A 17066-nucleotide genomic window follows, 5' to 3' on the forward strand; every position below is an offset into this window, starting at 1 on the left:
AAGATACAAATAAGTTGAAAACCAACTGCCACCTCTGAGGTGCTAGGAGCAGAAGCAGGCAACTGAGCATGATCCTTGCACACAGTATCACTCAGGAGGTCAGCAAATACCTAAGTCCTGAGACACAGATCTGCCCCTACTCTCATTCCATTTAAGGGACCAGCTAGCCCCCTCTCAGGGAGTAAGGGCACTTGTTACTTGTTTTCACTTCCTCATGCCACAGCCCATCCCAATAAAGCTTTGCTTGAATTTCTCAAATGGCCTCAATTTCTATTAATTGCAGAGTCTGAGGACCTTGATTGGTAACAAAAGGGTCACAGGATGTGTGAGGATCCTGGAGCCTGGGTTAGAGGGAGGCTGCCAGGAGCTTCTTGTTTCTTGAGCCACTAGCGTTCTAGGAGCCAGCTCACACTGAGGTGAGCCAGGAGCTGCTAGGAGCCTGTTCCCACAGGAGTTGGTGGGTGTAGGGTGGGCTGGGAGCCTGGGGCCTCAGGAACTGCCTGTGGCAGTGGGTGCTGTAATGGCTGGGGTCCTAGTATCCCACAGGGAACACAGGGCCGGGGAAGTTGGCACGGTGCTGGGACCAGCTGACTCGGGTCCACAGTGAATTCAGGAGCTCATTTTATTCTTCTTCCATGGGAAGGGTGTCTTTGTGGTGCTGGGCTGTCCGAGTTTGGGAGAGTGGTGACGGGTGTAGTGTGACTCTATCTTTCTTACCCTCCTCAGGGCATCTTTTAAATTTTTCATGTTTCACCCAGGTACTATAACACCTTACCTAGAATTCTTGGCTCTTGTGAAGGTTCAAGCTCAGATAATTGTTCAAACTGATGTTTATAGGGGAGGACAAGCACTAGAAATTCCTATGTTAGTCATTTTGCAGACACCACTCCAGCACTCTTTAAGGTAAGTAGCATAGATCCTTTAACCTCATTTTTCTTTGGCAAGGGTGTTTTGGATAGCTTCTATGCTTTCTCATATGAATTTTAAAATCAGTTTATCACATTTTTCAAATTTTGATTGTGATCACATTGGATACATATATAAATTAAAGGATAACAGACAACTTATCCACATGGTTTCTCTCTCCATTTATTTAGATCGTCCTTAATTTCTTATTACATTTTAGTAATCTTTTTTTTTTTTTAGTTTTCTATGTAAAGGTTTTGTTATCTTTTGTTAAATTTATTTCTTAGTATTTCTTTTGATACTATAAGTAAGAATTTTTAATGTATGATATTGTTTATTGCTAGTATATAAAAATACAGTCGATTTTTAAAAATTAATCTTGTATCTTGTAACTTTGCTTAATTTACTTATCTATTCTGGTAGTAGTTTTGTAAATTCTTTAGGATTTTCTATGTAAACAATCATATCGGTAAATTGAGATAGTTGGATGTTTTCATTTCTGGTATTTATGTCTTTTTTTTTTCTTTTTAAAATTTTTCATCTTATTGTAGTATTGGGATCTCCAGTATCATGTTGAATTGAAGTGGTGAGATTGAGTGTCCTAGATATTTTTCTCAATCTTAAAGTGTTCACAGTTCCCCACTAATTATGACGTCAGCTGTAACTTTTAGAAGATAGTTTTCATTATCTTAAGGAATTTGACTTCTGTGTGTAGTTTGCTGAGTTGTTTTGTTTTGCTTTTAAAATTGTGAATGGATATTGAATTATTTTGAGCACTTTTTCTGCATCCTTTAAGAACTGGTATTTTTAAAATTCTGCTAATATGGTGACTTACTGATTGATTTTAAAATCTTGTATTTCTGGGATAACACTACTTTGTAATTCATACTAAGTGTCATTTTTATATTGCTAGATTTAATTTGCTATTAAATAGTATTTTTACATCAATATTCCTTAGAACTTTTTATATTTTTGCAAAAAACATTGTCAACTTTTGGTATTAGGATTATGCTGCCTTTATAAAACAAGTTGGTATGTTTCTTCTTCTATATTCTGGAAGGGTTTTTATAAGATTGGTAATATCTATTCCTTAAATATAAAATTCACCAATGAAATAATTGGGCCTGAAGTTTTCTTTGTTGGGGAGGTTTTTGATAATTCACTTCCTTTAATAGGTAAAAAGCTATTCTAATTTGTTATTAATACTTCTTGTGTTGGACTTGGTATGTTGGTTTTTTCCCAGGGAATCTGTTTCTCTAAATTATTTGTTGATACAAGTTGTTGATAATATTATTCTATTATATTCTCAATGTGTGTAGAATTTTTAGTGATAGTCCCTCTTTTAGTCCTCATATAGGTAATTTGGATTTTCTCTTAAATATTTTTTTCTTGATTAGTCTAGCTAAGGATTTTCAATCTTACTGATTATTTGAAAGAACTAAATTTTGTCTTTGTCAATTTTAATATTTGTTTTCAATTTTGTTTTTTTGCCCTTTTAACTTCTCTTTTTGGAAAAAAAGAGTGAGAAGCTTGATCATTGAATGGAACTTAGATCATTAGTTTATACCTTTCTTGTTTTTCTATACAATATTTAAAGATAAATTATCCATTAAGCACTGTTTTAACTACATCCCACAAATTTTGATATATTTTTCAATATTCAGTTTGAACAATTTTCTATTTTCTTTTGTTATTTCTTTTTTGACCCATAGACTATTAGAAATGTGTTATTTCCCAATATTGGGTAATTCACTAGATATCTTATTGTTAATTGTTTTCTAATTAAATATTATTGTAACCAGAGAATATATTTATTATTTAAATCCTTTTAAACTTATTTTAGATCACAGTACAAGATCTGTCTTAGTAAAAATTCTATGTACAATTAAAAAGGATATTTTCTTTGTAGTTGTTGGGAGCTGATTAGGTCAAGATGGCTGGTAATGTTCAGATCATCTGTTTCTTTACTAAATATTTGTCTGTTAATCTGTAAATTGTTGAAAGTGGAGTGTTAATATTATTCACTAAAATTATGAAATTGTCTTTTTTTCCCTTCAGCCCTGTGGATTTTTTTCATATATTTTGAAACCTTATCATTAGCTGTGTACACATTTATGAGTGTTATGTATTTGAATTCACTCTTTTGTCTTTATAAAATGTTTCTGATAATACTCTATGTTGATGTCTATTTTAGCTGATATTGACTCCATTCTGTTTCTGCTTACTATTTGCATGTCTTTTTCTCCCCATCTATTTTAGATGCTTAGAGTTTCTATCTTTCTGTTAACACTACCCATCTGTTATTGCATATTGACTATTTTTTTCCATTACAGTCCTTAACATAGTTTAAGATTCCTTATTTGATAATTCCAACATCTGTGTGATATCTGATTCTCATGACTGCCTTGTTTCATCAGGTTCTTCGTGTGTTCTGGTTTTGTAAAATTTTTACTGAAAGCTGACAAGTTGTTTTGGATATTAAGAACTAAGGGAAATAGGCCTTCAGTGTGAGGATTTATGGTAACCTGTCTAACAGCTGGGGTGTTTATAAAGTTTACTGTAGACATAGGTGTCATAGGCTTCAAATTCTTCTTGTGTCCTAGTACTTGTCTCCCCTCTTGACTCTGAGCTTCTCTAAGTACTCCTCAGAGAGGGTCTACATCTTGCAACTCTTTTATCTGTAAATTTTTTTTTGGTGTTGTTTAGTCACTAAGTCTGGAGAAGGCAATGGCACCCCACTCCAGTACTCTTGCCTGGAAAATCCCATGGATGGAGAAGCCTGGAGGGCTGCAGTCCATGGGGTCGCTGAGGGTCGGACACAACTGAGCGACTTCACTTTCACTTTTCCCTTTCATGCATTGGAGAAGGAAATGGCAACCCACTCCAGTGTTCTTGCCTGGAGAATCCCAGGGATGGGGGAGCCTGGTGGGCTGCCATCTATGGGGTCGCACAGAGTCGGACACGACTGAAGTGACTTAGCAGCAGCAGCAGCAGCAGTTAAGTCATGTCCAACTCTTTTGTGACCCCATGGACGGCAGCCCACCAGGCTCCCCTGTCCATGGGATTTCTCAGGCAAGAATACTGGAGTGGGCTGCCTTTTCCTCCTTCAGGGGATCTTCCTGACCCAGGGATCAAACCCGCATCTCCTGCATTAGCAGGCGGCTTCTTTCCCACTGAGCCACCAGGGAAGCGTCTTCTGTGTTGCCCTAATACCTTACTAATGTGGTGGTAAGGTATGATGGCAGGAAGAGAGTTTCGTAATTATGTAAGTGAATCTCAGTATTTTAGGAAGCCTGTGTCTTAGGGCTGTGATCTTCAAAATTATTTCAAGATACAACGTCCCCCAATCCCACTCCTGTTCCCTTTTCTGACTATTGTGTTCTAACTCTATTTCCTTGAACCCCCAAACTCTGTTGATGCTTTTAGTGATGTTTATGTTAGGTGAGATAGGAGTCTAGGGGTAACTGGAATGAGAAATGCTCTTCTCCTTAGATGTGGCTCTGGCAAAGATATTTTTCCCGGGGAGTAGGCCTTCATTATAAAGTATGCCATGGGTATATTTCACAATGATTATTTCCCCTGTACCCCTGCCAGTGCCAGGAGGGGCTCCTTGGATCACGTGAGAACGTAGGGGCATTCCTGGAGATTAAAAACCCATGCAAATGTGTAGCTTTAAGGAGTTTCTCACTCTTAGACCAGTTCACAGCAGTTTGTCAAAATTCCTAGTTAAGAGTTTCTACCAGTTGATGACTTCAGCAGCTTGTGCTCCATGTAATCATAGCTTGTCTGTCTCTCTCTGGATCTGCCTAGCTCTCCAGATTTGGTGGTAGTGGTTTACTCTGCAACCTCATTTCTTTGATAGACCCAAGAAAAGTTGTTGTTATTCAGTTTTTCAAGCTTTTTCTTGTTGAAAGGATGGGAGTGATAGTATCTAAGCTCTTTACAGATCAGAGCTAAATGGAAGTCCTGGGTTTATCTGTTTACTTTCATCTTATCCATGTTTTTATATTTGCAGTGCATCTCTTACAGACGGCATATAGCTGGGTCTTGATTCTTTATTCTGACAATCTCTCCCTTTTAACTGTTGATATAATTGTATTTAGGTCTATTATTTTACTATTTGTGTTTCACTTTCTCCTCAATTTGGTTCTTCTTTTCCTTCTTTTCTACCTGCTTTCAAGTTATTTGACTAGTTTTTTAGAATTCCATTTTACTTTTCTTTTCCATTTTACTGTTAACCCACTCCATTGTTCTTGCCTGGAGAATCCCAGGGACGGGGGAGCCTGGTGGGTTGCTGTCTCTGGGGTCGCACAGAGTTGGACACGATTGAAATGACTTAGCAGCAGCAGTTGCCTTTTTAGTCGTACCATATGTATTCATTTTTATTGCTCTAAGGATTTTAGTTCACATTCTTAAATTTACTTATTTGTATTGATATTAATGTACTACACTGCATGTAAAATTTTGTAAAAATATGGCTTCATTTACTCCTTCCCAAATCCCTTATGCTAACATTGTTGTGTATTTCTCACTGAAATACTTTATGAGTGCTAAAAGAAAATGTTCTAATTTTTGTTTTAAAGAAATTAAAAGCAAAAATAAGCTTTTACATTTATCCAGATACTTGCCATATCTGATGATGTTCTTTCTCTCCTGAACATCCATGTTATTGATCTTATTTCTTTCAGCCTGTAAAACATCCCTTAGCATTTCTTATCCTGTAGGTCTACTAGCAATGAACAATCTGTTTCGTTTTATCCAAAAATATCTTTATTTCATTTTTATTCAGTATTTTCACTGGTTATAGAATTTTTGGCTCAGTATCTTTCCCAAGCATTTAAAAGATGTTGTTTCACCGTATTCTATTTTGTATAGTTTTTGGTGAGAAATTACCTATCACGTTCCCTTATATATAATAAGTCATTTTATTCTCATCACTTTCAAGGGTTTCTCTTTATCTTTGATGTTTACCAATTTGACATTGCTTGGAGTTGTTGAGCTTCTTGCATCTGTACAATTATATCTTCCACCAAAATGGGGACATTTTCGGTCATTATTTTTCTACCCTGTTCTCTTTCTCTCTTGCTTCTTGGACTACCGTCATACGCGTGATGTGTCACAGGTGGCTGAACCAAGGTTCGTCTTTTTTTCCCCCAGTTTTCTTTCCTGTCTTTTAAATTTTATAGTTTATTCTGATCTGTCTGCAATTAATTGACTCCTTAGGCAGCTCCATTTTGTTTTTAAGCCCATCCAGTGAATTTTTCAAATTTCAGGTACTGTGTTTTACAGTTCTAAACTTTCTATTTGAATATTTTTATTATTTCTATTTCCTAACTGAGATACTTTCATTTTATCTTTTTAATTTATTGCAAGTATATTTAATTTATTGCAAGTATTAATTAAATAAATATTTGATTTATTGCAAGTATGTTACAGTTTTAATAATGCCTGTAAAATGATTTTATGCTAATTTGAAGTAATGGGTTACCTCTGGGTCACTCTCAATCAGTTATCTTTTATCTTAAGAATGCCTCACATTTTCTTCACATATATTTCTGGATTGCACCTTGAACATCATAAATATTATGTTCTGCAGATTCTGAAGTTTGTTATATTTCCTCTTGAAATTCGTGGGTTTTTTCATTCAATATGTATTTATTGAGGATCTCTGATGTGCTTGTAACTCAGTGATAGATAAACTGTTTCTTTCCAATGGTGCGTCATGTGTATAGTTTGGTATGGTTGTTAAAGTTGTGCCTGCAGGTCATACAAACATTTCCTTCTTTCAGGAATAAAGGTTTCACCTGGGGTTCAGTCTGTGCTCTCTTCTAAAAACTGTGTTTTAAATTTTTTGCTTTATCATGAAATTAGCTTGGTTGGACTCAGATTTTTAAATTCTGCATTTTGACTGGCAGCTTAAATTTCAGTTTGGTTCTTCAATAATTTGAGTTGTTTGGATTCTGTACTGCACATGCTTCCTTCAGGGTCAGAGTGGTTGACAGTAAATTTCAGGCTCTCTTTCTGGCTCTCTACTGTATGGGATACCACCTTCTAATGGCTTTGGTTCACTGATAGCTCTACTCTGGTTGCTCAGTCCAGAAAGATAATGAGTCTTCTATCAGTTCTAGCTGCTTGGCTGCTTGACACTATGGCCCAAAACTAAGGCTGAAAGCCATAGAACTGGGTAATTCAATCATGAAATTTCTTCCTTCCAAGTGTCAGCTCCTATCCAGAATTTGTCTACTATTTTTACTCTCAAGTGCTTTCAGTTCCTTGTATTTTTCTGTATTTGTCCTGAGTTTATAACTCTTATCTGCACAAGTTGGATAAGGAAGTGGAACTGTAATAGCTCTTTTAAAGTTCTCTGGCTAATTCTGACACCTGTCATTCCTGAGACTATTTCTATGGGACTGATTCTAATATCACTCCATTCTGTATGGTTATAGCTTCCTCTTCCAGCCTTCTGTGATCTCTGGAATATCCATTGAATTCAGAGATCCCTGATAGTTAATTTCTGCCAGGACTTGCAGAATCCTGTGCAGTTAAGTATTGAACCAAGGCTCCAGGGGACCTCTATGCAGATTTCTGGTGCTCCTTTTCTGCATGTTTCCTTCTTCTAATCATCTACCCTGCAAATTTCATCTGTGCTAACAGCACTAAATTCTCTTCTCTGTCCAACTTCCTGGGACATCTCCTGGAAAGTGACTGTGGGCAAAACGTTTGTGTGAATTGAGGCTCACATCATTTTCAGAGATAGAATCCTGCACTTCATGTTTTTTAGTAGCTGAAAATTGTTTCATGTATTTTGTTCATTTTTATGGCTATCTATAGTGGAGAGCTTGTCTAATACCAGTTTATCTGTCATTACTGGAAGTTGAAGCCCCTGTTTTCACAAAAGCTGAATGAATGCAAATTATCAGGTTTTATCTACAAAGACTGTGATTAAGTATGTTTGTACAGAGACCCAAGAGTTTTTATGTAGTAGCCCTCTGCCTTCAATGGTAATTTTGATTTAGGACATTAATGTCATTCTGGGATAAAGTTAGGATAAGGAAAGCAATACCATCTGAACTTTATATTTATTGTAATTAAAGTCAGCTTGGAAGGTAAATGTCAGCAAGACCATAACTTGAATAATTCAGATAAAGTCAATAAAACAAGCCAGTGATAGGAGACACACAAGCCTTTTAGAGATTGGCAGGGGTCTGATTAGAATCTGGAACCACAGAAATAAAAATGCTGTTTGAAATATTAACTGGGAGTAACTGAAAACAGAAGAGGAGAATCTTCCTACCAGATGGGGAAGATACGGATAGATGTGCAGATTAAGGAGGCTTTGTTCTAGCTTTGGCCTCTGGTCACTTAAAGCACAGCCCTTGAGTGCAAACTAAAAGCCAGACAGACATGTATCCCCTGTGATCTCTGGTGCCACATTTCTCACCACAAAAACTTGCAGCCAAGTATTCCCCAGTCACTCCAGATTCTTCTAAGCAGCGCTGCCATGTTTCCTGGCAGGTATTACTGTTTATGTCAACCTGGTCTCAAGAGCTGTCTGAAAGAGCGAAGGGATTTACTGCTCAAAGGAGATGAAAGATCGGAAGAAGCCAAAGATCTTAACTCAGAGAGAACCCATTAAAGATATTTTGCCTTGTCAGAGACTGTCTACATGCCAACTCTGTAAAAAGTAACATCTAGAAACAGAAATCTAAAAAAAACAAAACAAAAAAAAAACCCAAAAACAAAAACCAGAGAGGCAGGTAAGAAGGCATCAGCAAAATTTGTTTCTCCTTAAAGAGACAGATCGAATTCATACAGCTATGATGATTGCCACACGATATTTTCTTTCCAACCCTATCCTTACCATTCCTTATTAATTTTTCTCAGTAACTTATTTTGATTTTGTTGAGATTTCCACCTACCCTTAAAGTCAACATACCCAACCTTCACCTATGATTGGAAGACAAAGTTGAAAGGTGGACCCTGAATAATCTTCTTTTACACTCTAAAACAGCAAACAAGGTCTACTCTTGCTTATCTATAGCTCCAAGAGATTAATCTCAGGTCTTAGCTCTAAAGTCCCTCTTGTTTTGTTTTTTTTTACAGTCTTTTTTTTTTTTTTTTTTTTTATTTTTAGCCCCCAAGAGCCATTTCTCTTTACATCCTTGTCCCTTAAAGTGCTGGTATCAGATACCAGACATGCTGGCATTACAGTTGCATGGTAGCACCCTACCAGCAGCCCTGCCTGAAAACATTATTCTAGCTGCCAAACCTCACAACAGGGGACAAAGCAGGAAAAGGGGGGCAGTGCTGCCATGAAGAATCACAAATGAAAATATCAGCCAGCTTTAAAGCCATCAAATTATCTCCCTAGTTCAAATTGCCAGCCTCTGTCAAGGAGTGACATGGTGTTTCCCGATGTGTTGAAAGCAGCACTGCGATGAAAGGAAGATAGTGCCCTTATCCAGCTGAAATTCTGAACTGGATACCCTGTAGGAGTTTGGTATACAGTCTTGGACTCATCATGATAAAGACTGGCTGCTGACAGCTCATCAGCTTTGACTTCTGGCCTAAACTCCAACACGTGAATTTTTTTTTTTTTTCCTTTTCTTTTCTTCTAAACTCTTCCATCTCTCCTTGTAAAATCTCTTCCACCCACCATTTAGAAAGTTTTTTCTGGGTCTGAAGGCAGCCCTGACCCTAAAGCAGTATTAGTCCACTGGCTCACTTGCCAAAGTGTTTCTAACATTTGTAATGCAGCTAATATTTATTAATCCCTCTGCTACATGATAGAGATGCAGAAGTAGAGTTGCTGCCCTCATGGAGAAGTCCCAGAAGTCTGTTCTTAGGGACACCTACATCAGGATTATTTGGGAGCATTTGTTTAAAATGCAGATTTCTGGGTCCCAACTAAAATTTACAGACTGTAAATTTCTAAAGTTACGTGCAGGAATCTACATTTTTAATGAGCTACCCAAGTGCTGCTTAAGCATGCTGCAGTTTGAGAACCACTAGTAAATGTGCAAATATGAAATTTAAATTTATGATAAAGAACTTAAATATGACAGAATGACATAGGGAAGGCAAATTTAGATTGAGACACATTGGTTTAAAAGAGCCTAATAAAGTGACATTTAAACTGAGACTTGACTGGTAAGGAGAATTGTTCACAGGAAGACTGGGGGAGGGGGAAGATTTTTTCAAGCAGAGGAAAACTCATGCACACATTCTAAAGTTGCTTTCCACCCCCTTATTGAGGCCTACTTTCTCTTCCTAAAGGGAATACCAGCACGTAAATGCATGCATCCTCTCATCTGTGTTTAGTTCCTCTGCTTGGCTTTGTCCCTAGCCTAAAATTTTTTCTGCTAGGACATGAGTTAAATTAGGAAATTTTATCTCAGTTAAGCTTTACAAAAATAAAACTGATGAAACTTAATTTATAAACTTTTATGTAGGCCCAAATTCAACATGAATATTTGTTTTAAATCACCCACCATCTCATTCCTTTTTCTTTCTCAGTAATGAACTTTGTGTTTGAGAATGCCGAATAAAGCTCATGATCTAGTACTGTATACTATATACTATAGTATATGGTTTAGAGGGATCCATGTATGTTTATATGTCAGTGTTGCCAGTAAAATCTTTATGTTTACACGTGAGGCAAATATTTTATATTAAAATTTCTGAATTTCCAGACAAATCCTTTTCAGGTTGAAATTTTACACAGATCAAACCCCATGGGAATTTCAAAAATTCTGAGCAAAGTTCAATGAGCTATTGGACTAAATGTTTGTGAAGACAAGTTAACAATCTGAAAAACGGGGCTGATTCTGATTGATCTTGTGACTCATGAATTACAGATCAGGCTACCTGAATCTATAAAAGAAGTGTTATTCATACTCTTATATAGAGGAAGGAAGGATACTAGCAATTTATTTATAACACATGGGCTTCTGCAGGCATCTGCACTGACAAGGTGGAAGTCATGCTAATAGTATTTGTAAATAGTACACCTCTATATTTAGAAAATGCAGAAGAATCTCTATATAAATGATTAGAATAAATGAATTCAACAAGGTTATTGGATGCAAAATATATAAAAATCAATATATATTTCCATGTACTAATAAAAAGCAGTTAGAAAATAACAGAAATGTTAAATATGTAAAACGTGGACTATATTTAATGAAAGATGTGAAAGACCACAGAAAACTATAACACATCATTGAGAGGAATTAAAGGAGGCTTAATTGAAGAACATACCATAGTAATGGATCAAAATCTAATTTTTCAGAATTGATTTTTGTTAAAAAGATCTTCATGACCCAGATAATCATGATGGTGTGATCACTCACCTAGAGCCAGATATCCTGGAATGTGAAGTCAAGTGGGCCTTAGAAAGCATCACTACGAACAAAGCTAGTGGAGGTGATGGAATTCCAGTGGAGCTATTTTCAATGCTGAAAGATGATGCTGTGAAAGTGCTGCACTCTATATGCCAGAAAATTTGGAAAACTCAGCAGTGGACACAGGACTGGAAAAGGTCAGTTTTCATTCCAATCCTAAAGAAAGTTAATGCCAAAGAATGCTCAAACTACTACACAATTGCACTCATCTCACAGGCTAGTAAAGTAATGCTCAAAATTCTCCAATCTAGGCTTTAGCAATACGTGAACTGTGAACTTCCAGATGTTTAAGCTGGTTTTAGAAAAGGCAGAGGAACCAGAGATCAAATTGCCAACATCTGCTGGATCATGGAAAAAACAAGAGAGTTCCAGAAAAACATCTGTTTCTGCTTTATTGACTATGTCAAAGCCTTTGACTGTGTGGATCACAATAAACTGTGGAAAATTCTGAAAGAGATGGGAATACCAGACTACCTGACCTGCCTCTTGAGAAGCCTATATGCAGGTCAGGAAGCAACAGCTAGAACTGGACATGGAACAACAGACTGGTTCCAAATAGGAAAAGGAGTACGTCAAGGCTGTATATTGTCACCCTGCTTATTCAACTTATGTGCAGAGTACATCATGAGAAACGCAGGGCTGGAAGAAGCACAAGCCGGAATCAAGATTGCCAGGAGAAGTATCAATAACCTCAGATATATGCAGATGACACCACCCTTATGGCAGAAATTGAAGAGGAACTCAAAAGCCTCTTGATGAAAGTGAAAGAGGAGAGTGAAAAAGTTAGCTTAAAGTTCAACATTCAGAAAACTAAGATCATGGCATCTGGTCCCATCACTTCATGGGAAATAGATGGGGAAACAGTGGAAACAGTGTCAGACTTTATTTTTTGGGGCTCCAAAATCACTGCAGATGCCATGAAATTAAAAGACACTTACTCCTTGGAAGGAAAGTTATGATCAACCTAGATAGCATATTCAAAAGCAAAAACATTACTTTGCCAACAGTCTAGTTAAGGCTATGGTTTTTCCAGTGGTCATGTATGGATGTGAGAGTTGGACTGTGAAGAAGGCTGAGCGCTGAAGAATTGATGCTTTTGAACTGTGGTGTTGGAGAAGACTCTTGAGAGTCCCTTGGACTACAAGGAAACCCAACCAGTCCATCCTAAAGGAGATCAGTCCTGGGTGTTCATTGGAATGACTGATGCTGAAGTTGAAACTCCAATACTTTGACCACCTCACGTGAAGAATTGACTCATTGGAAAAGACTCTGATGCTGGGAGGAATTGGGGGCAGGAGGAGAAGGGGATGACAGAGGATGAGATGGCTGGATGTCATCACCGACTCTATGGACATGAGTTTGGGTAAACTCTGGGAGTTGTTGATGGACAGGGAGGCCTGGTGTGCTGTGATTCATGGGGTCGCAAAGAGTTGGACATGACTGAGTAACTGAACTGAACAGAACTGAATGGCTCTTTAGTATCAAAGAATACAACATATCCCAAACAACAAAATAAATCAAATGTATTCATTCCTAGACATATCACAGTGATGCAGCAGGTTACCAAAGTCAACTGATAATCTTAAAAGTACCAGATAGAAAAATAGATTTCTTACAATGGAATGACAGATAGCCTGACAACTGACTTCCCAAGAGGAACAGTGAAATCAAAGACACTGTGGAAATATCTAGAAAATGCTGAAATATAGTTATCAGTTCAGTTCATTTCAGGTGAACACTAATTTTATTTACAGTGAACCATCCTCAATAATTAGCACATAGGGACTTCCCTAGTGGTCCAGTGGCTAAGAATGCATGCTCCCAATGCAAGGAGGCTGGGTTCAATCCCTGGGCAGGGAACTAGATCCCACATGCCACTACTAAGAGTTCACGTACTACCACTAAACATCCTGAATGCCACAATAAAGATGAAGGTCCTGTGTGCCGCAACTAAGACCCCACACAGCCAAATATTTTTAAAGCTTTACAGAAGAATTAGCACATAATAAAGCCATTTCAAACAAAAAATAACTGAGATCACTGTGTGCTGATGAAAGGTTTAAAGGAAGTTATTCATGAAGAACAATGATGATCTCAGAAGGAATGTCTGAGCTATAGAAATAAACTATGACAAAAGGAATTGCTTAACATACATAAATATAGGTAAAAAACAAAACTGTGAAGGACTAAAATTATAATATTAGGAACTAAAAGAAGAAAGGATTGATAAGCTAACACAACAGGCAGTGTCTGAAGTGTGCTATGGCTGCTTATATTGGTTAGAGAGGGGATAAGCATATTAATTAATTCTCCACTTTGTCATGTGTAATCCATATGTTAAAATTTCAAGGATAACCTCTAACAGAGTAGAAATAGTAATGTCCAAACCAAAAGAGTAGAAAGCCAGAATAAAGAAACAAACGAAATCTCAGTCAATTCAAAAGAATACAAGAAAGAGGTAAAAATGTAAAGAAAAAAAAAGTAAAGTACAGAATAAGTTGGTAAAATATTTGAAATATATCACAATAAATATTAATTGTCAACATATTCATTTAAAATAAAAATAACAAAAATCCATCTATATGCTATTTAAGAGAGATACGCTAGACATAGAGACAAAATGTCCATCAATAAATGATTGGATTAACAAGATATGGTATACACATACATACACACATACAAAATGGTAAATTACTCAGCAATAAAAAAGAATGAAATACTGCCACTTGCAGCAACATGGATGTGCCTAGAGAAAATGATGTTCCGTGAGAAATACAAATACTCTATGACGTCACTTATCTATGGAATCTAAAAACTAATACAAATGAATATATCTGCCTGCAATTCAGGAGACCTGTGTTCAATCCCTGGGTTGGGAAGATCTGCTGGAGAAAGGAATGGCAACCCAGTCCAGTATTTTTGCCTGGAGAATTCTGTGGAGAGTGGAGCCTGGTGGGATATGGTGCTTGGGGTCACAAGGAGTTGGACCTGACTGAGAGACTAACACTTTCACTCCAAAAACTAATACAAATGAATATATACGCAAAATAGAAAGAGACTCACAGATATAGAAAACAACAACTTGTGGTTACAAAAAGGGAGCCGGAAGGGGGGCAAGACAAATTAGGAGTCTGGATTAACAGATACAAACTGCTATACATAAAATAGATAAGCAAAAAGGATATACTGCATAGAACGGGGAATTATACCCGCTATCTTGTTATAACCTATAATGACATATAATTTTCAAAAATATTAAATCATTTTGCTGTGCATCTGAAACTAACACAACATTTTATATCAACTATAGTTCAATTACAAAGTTAAAAAAATTTTTTTAAAAGAGAGATAAACACTAAAGTGTAAGAACCAAAAAGGTGTTGAAAATAAGATAAAAAACTACAACATACATACTAAGTTAAATAAGCTATCAGTTATATTAATAACAAACATATTAAAAGCAAAAATATAATCAAGAATAAAGAGGGTCACTTCAAAAATGATAAAATCAACCACTCTGAACTTTTATCTATTTTATCATTTTGAAGTGGCCCTCTTTATTCTTGATTATATTTTTACTTTAAAATACATACAACCATTCTAAACTTGGCTTCCCTGGTAGCTCAGCTGGTAAAAAATCTGCCTGCAATGCAGGAGTCCCTGGTTCAATTCCTCGGTTGGGAAGATCTGCTGGAGAAGGGACAGGCTACCACTCCAATATTCTTGGGCTTCCCTGGCGGCTCAGCTGGTAAAGAACCCACCTACAGTGCGGGAGGCCTGGGTTCGACCCCTGGGTTGGGAAGATCCCCTGGAGAAGGGAAAGGCTACCCACTCCAGTATTCCGACCTGGAGAATTCCATGGACTGTATATTCCATGGGATCGGAAAGAGTTGGACACAACTGAGCGACTTTCACTTTCATTCTAACCTTGGGTAAATATAAATACATAACTTGAAAATAGATCAATATAGGAATAGAAAGAAAAGGAGTAATGGGCAAATCCATTCCACCTCTCAGTGACAACAACAACAACAAAAAAGGCAAACAATGATGATTTAGAAGATCTGAAAAAGACAATAAGTAATTCTGATGTAAGGAATAGATATAGGAACTTTACCTGCACATTTGAGAATACAGTTTCTCAAGAACATAATTATGTATGTGAAATACATACATACATCTCTGGCAAGACCGAGGAAGAAAATATGTTAAGGCACAAATGGCTAATTTTAATATGGGTAAAACTCAAAACCGATGTTGAGTAGAAAAAAGAAGTGACAGAATACAAAAAAGTTCGAAAATATATAAAACAACATATTATTTATGTATAAATACACAAGCAGTAAAGATTTAAAGAAGAGTAGAGGAATGATCAGTACAAAATGGTGAAGAGTGGTTCCCTTTCTGGAAGAACGGAATAAGAGGGCTTTCAAAGTGGCTTTGGATCCATGGGTTTGATTTATTTCTTAAAACGGATAATAGGTCTTCAAGAATTGCTTGTGTTCCTTCCCAGGCTAGCCCCACCCTCCTGATGGATACTTTCATTCACATCCTTGGAGCAGTCTCAGACTGCTGGATTCCATGTCTTCCCACCGTGTCCTTCTTCACCAGTTTCCTTAAGCCACCCACTTTGGCTTTTGCAATATCCAAGAGTATGCATTATTAATATTTGCATTTGTGTCTTTTCCTCATTCAATTTAGTTTTGCTCCTCTTTTTCCTTTGCCTGTCTCCAAGCATTGATGTTTCACAGGGCTCTGTTAGGTGGCCACGTTATATATAATTCCATATACTTTCTTCTTACGGATCATCCACTCTCCTGACTTTTTTGTCTCCTTCTGCATTCTTTCCATCATAGTTTCCATAAGACTTAATCAGATTTATTTTCTTATTTTTCACCTCTTGCAGATTGTGAGGGCGGACACCAAAGTCATTTGTGTTGATGAGGACTTAAAACGACAGCCCTATTTGGTTGAAACTCAATATTTGTTGAATTGGGTTTCTGTAGTCTTACCTTCCTCTATTAGTTATTCATATATCAAGAACCTCCCCCTCTACTAATAATCTTCAAGTATAAATATTTTATTAATGTTTACATTCCACATTCTTCTATCCCATTGCTTATCATAATGCCTCAAATATAATAAATATTCAGTAAACATTGGTTAATTAAGATGTTGTATTCCCCCAACACATTGTAATTGAATCAGTCTACTTACCAGGCTTCTAATTATCTTTAGCACAAAAAAATGAATAGACTCAACATTACTTTTTCCTAAGGACCTATCATAAAATTTCAACCCCTGGTTATAGATGTAGGGACATCTGCAAAGCTGTCTTACCTTCATCTACTATTGTCTGTTCCTGAACCCAAATAGTTACAGAGTTCTTATTATGAATCTGTGATTTTAGCTAACCTTACACACTGTTAATTTCTTTAGGGAGGAATCTGGCCTGAAGAGATCACTCTTTTGAGATCAATTTAAGAAAAGGTAAATGTAAGCCAAATGTTAGGACTTCCAAGAAGTCATATCTACTGGCCTGGGATACAGTATCTCAAAGAAGAAAGCTGATTACTTGAGACAGTTTAAATAAAAGAGAGCAAAGTACTAAGCCCACTGAGCTGGAAGAATGTCCAAATTGTTTCATATGGATGTTTTATCTTTATGGAAGTCAAGTGTATATAAGTCCGAACATGATACTTATACCACAAACATATTAAGGATAATTATTTGCATAGTAAGAAAAATAGCCATATG

At 36.7% G+C, this 17066-nt stretch overlaps 1 long non-coding RNA gene across 1 annotated transcript in view; it reads left to right on the top strand.

Annotated features, from left to right (window-relative positions):
* Positions 1–259: 259 nt before the first annotated feature.
* LOC129654865 (uncharacterized) overlaps positions 260–17066 on the top strand; it is a 32359-nt gene continuing 15552 nt past the window's right edge. The window contains exons 1-2 of the long non-coding RNA XR_008715625.1: positions 260–416; positions 759–903. This is a non-coding gene — a long non-coding RNA (uncharacterized LOC129654865). The remainder of the gene's footprint in view (positions 417–758; positions 904–17066) is intronic.

Source organism: Bubalus kerabau, chromosome 6 (assembly GCF_029407905.1).
Source record: "Bubalus kerabau isolate K-KA32 ecotype Philippines breed swamp buffalo chromosome 6, PCC_UOA_SB_1v2, whole genome shotgun sequence".
NCBI classification, from domain to species: Eukaryota; Metazoa; Chordata; class Mammalia; order Artiodactyla; family Bovidae; genus Bubalus; species Bubalus kerabau.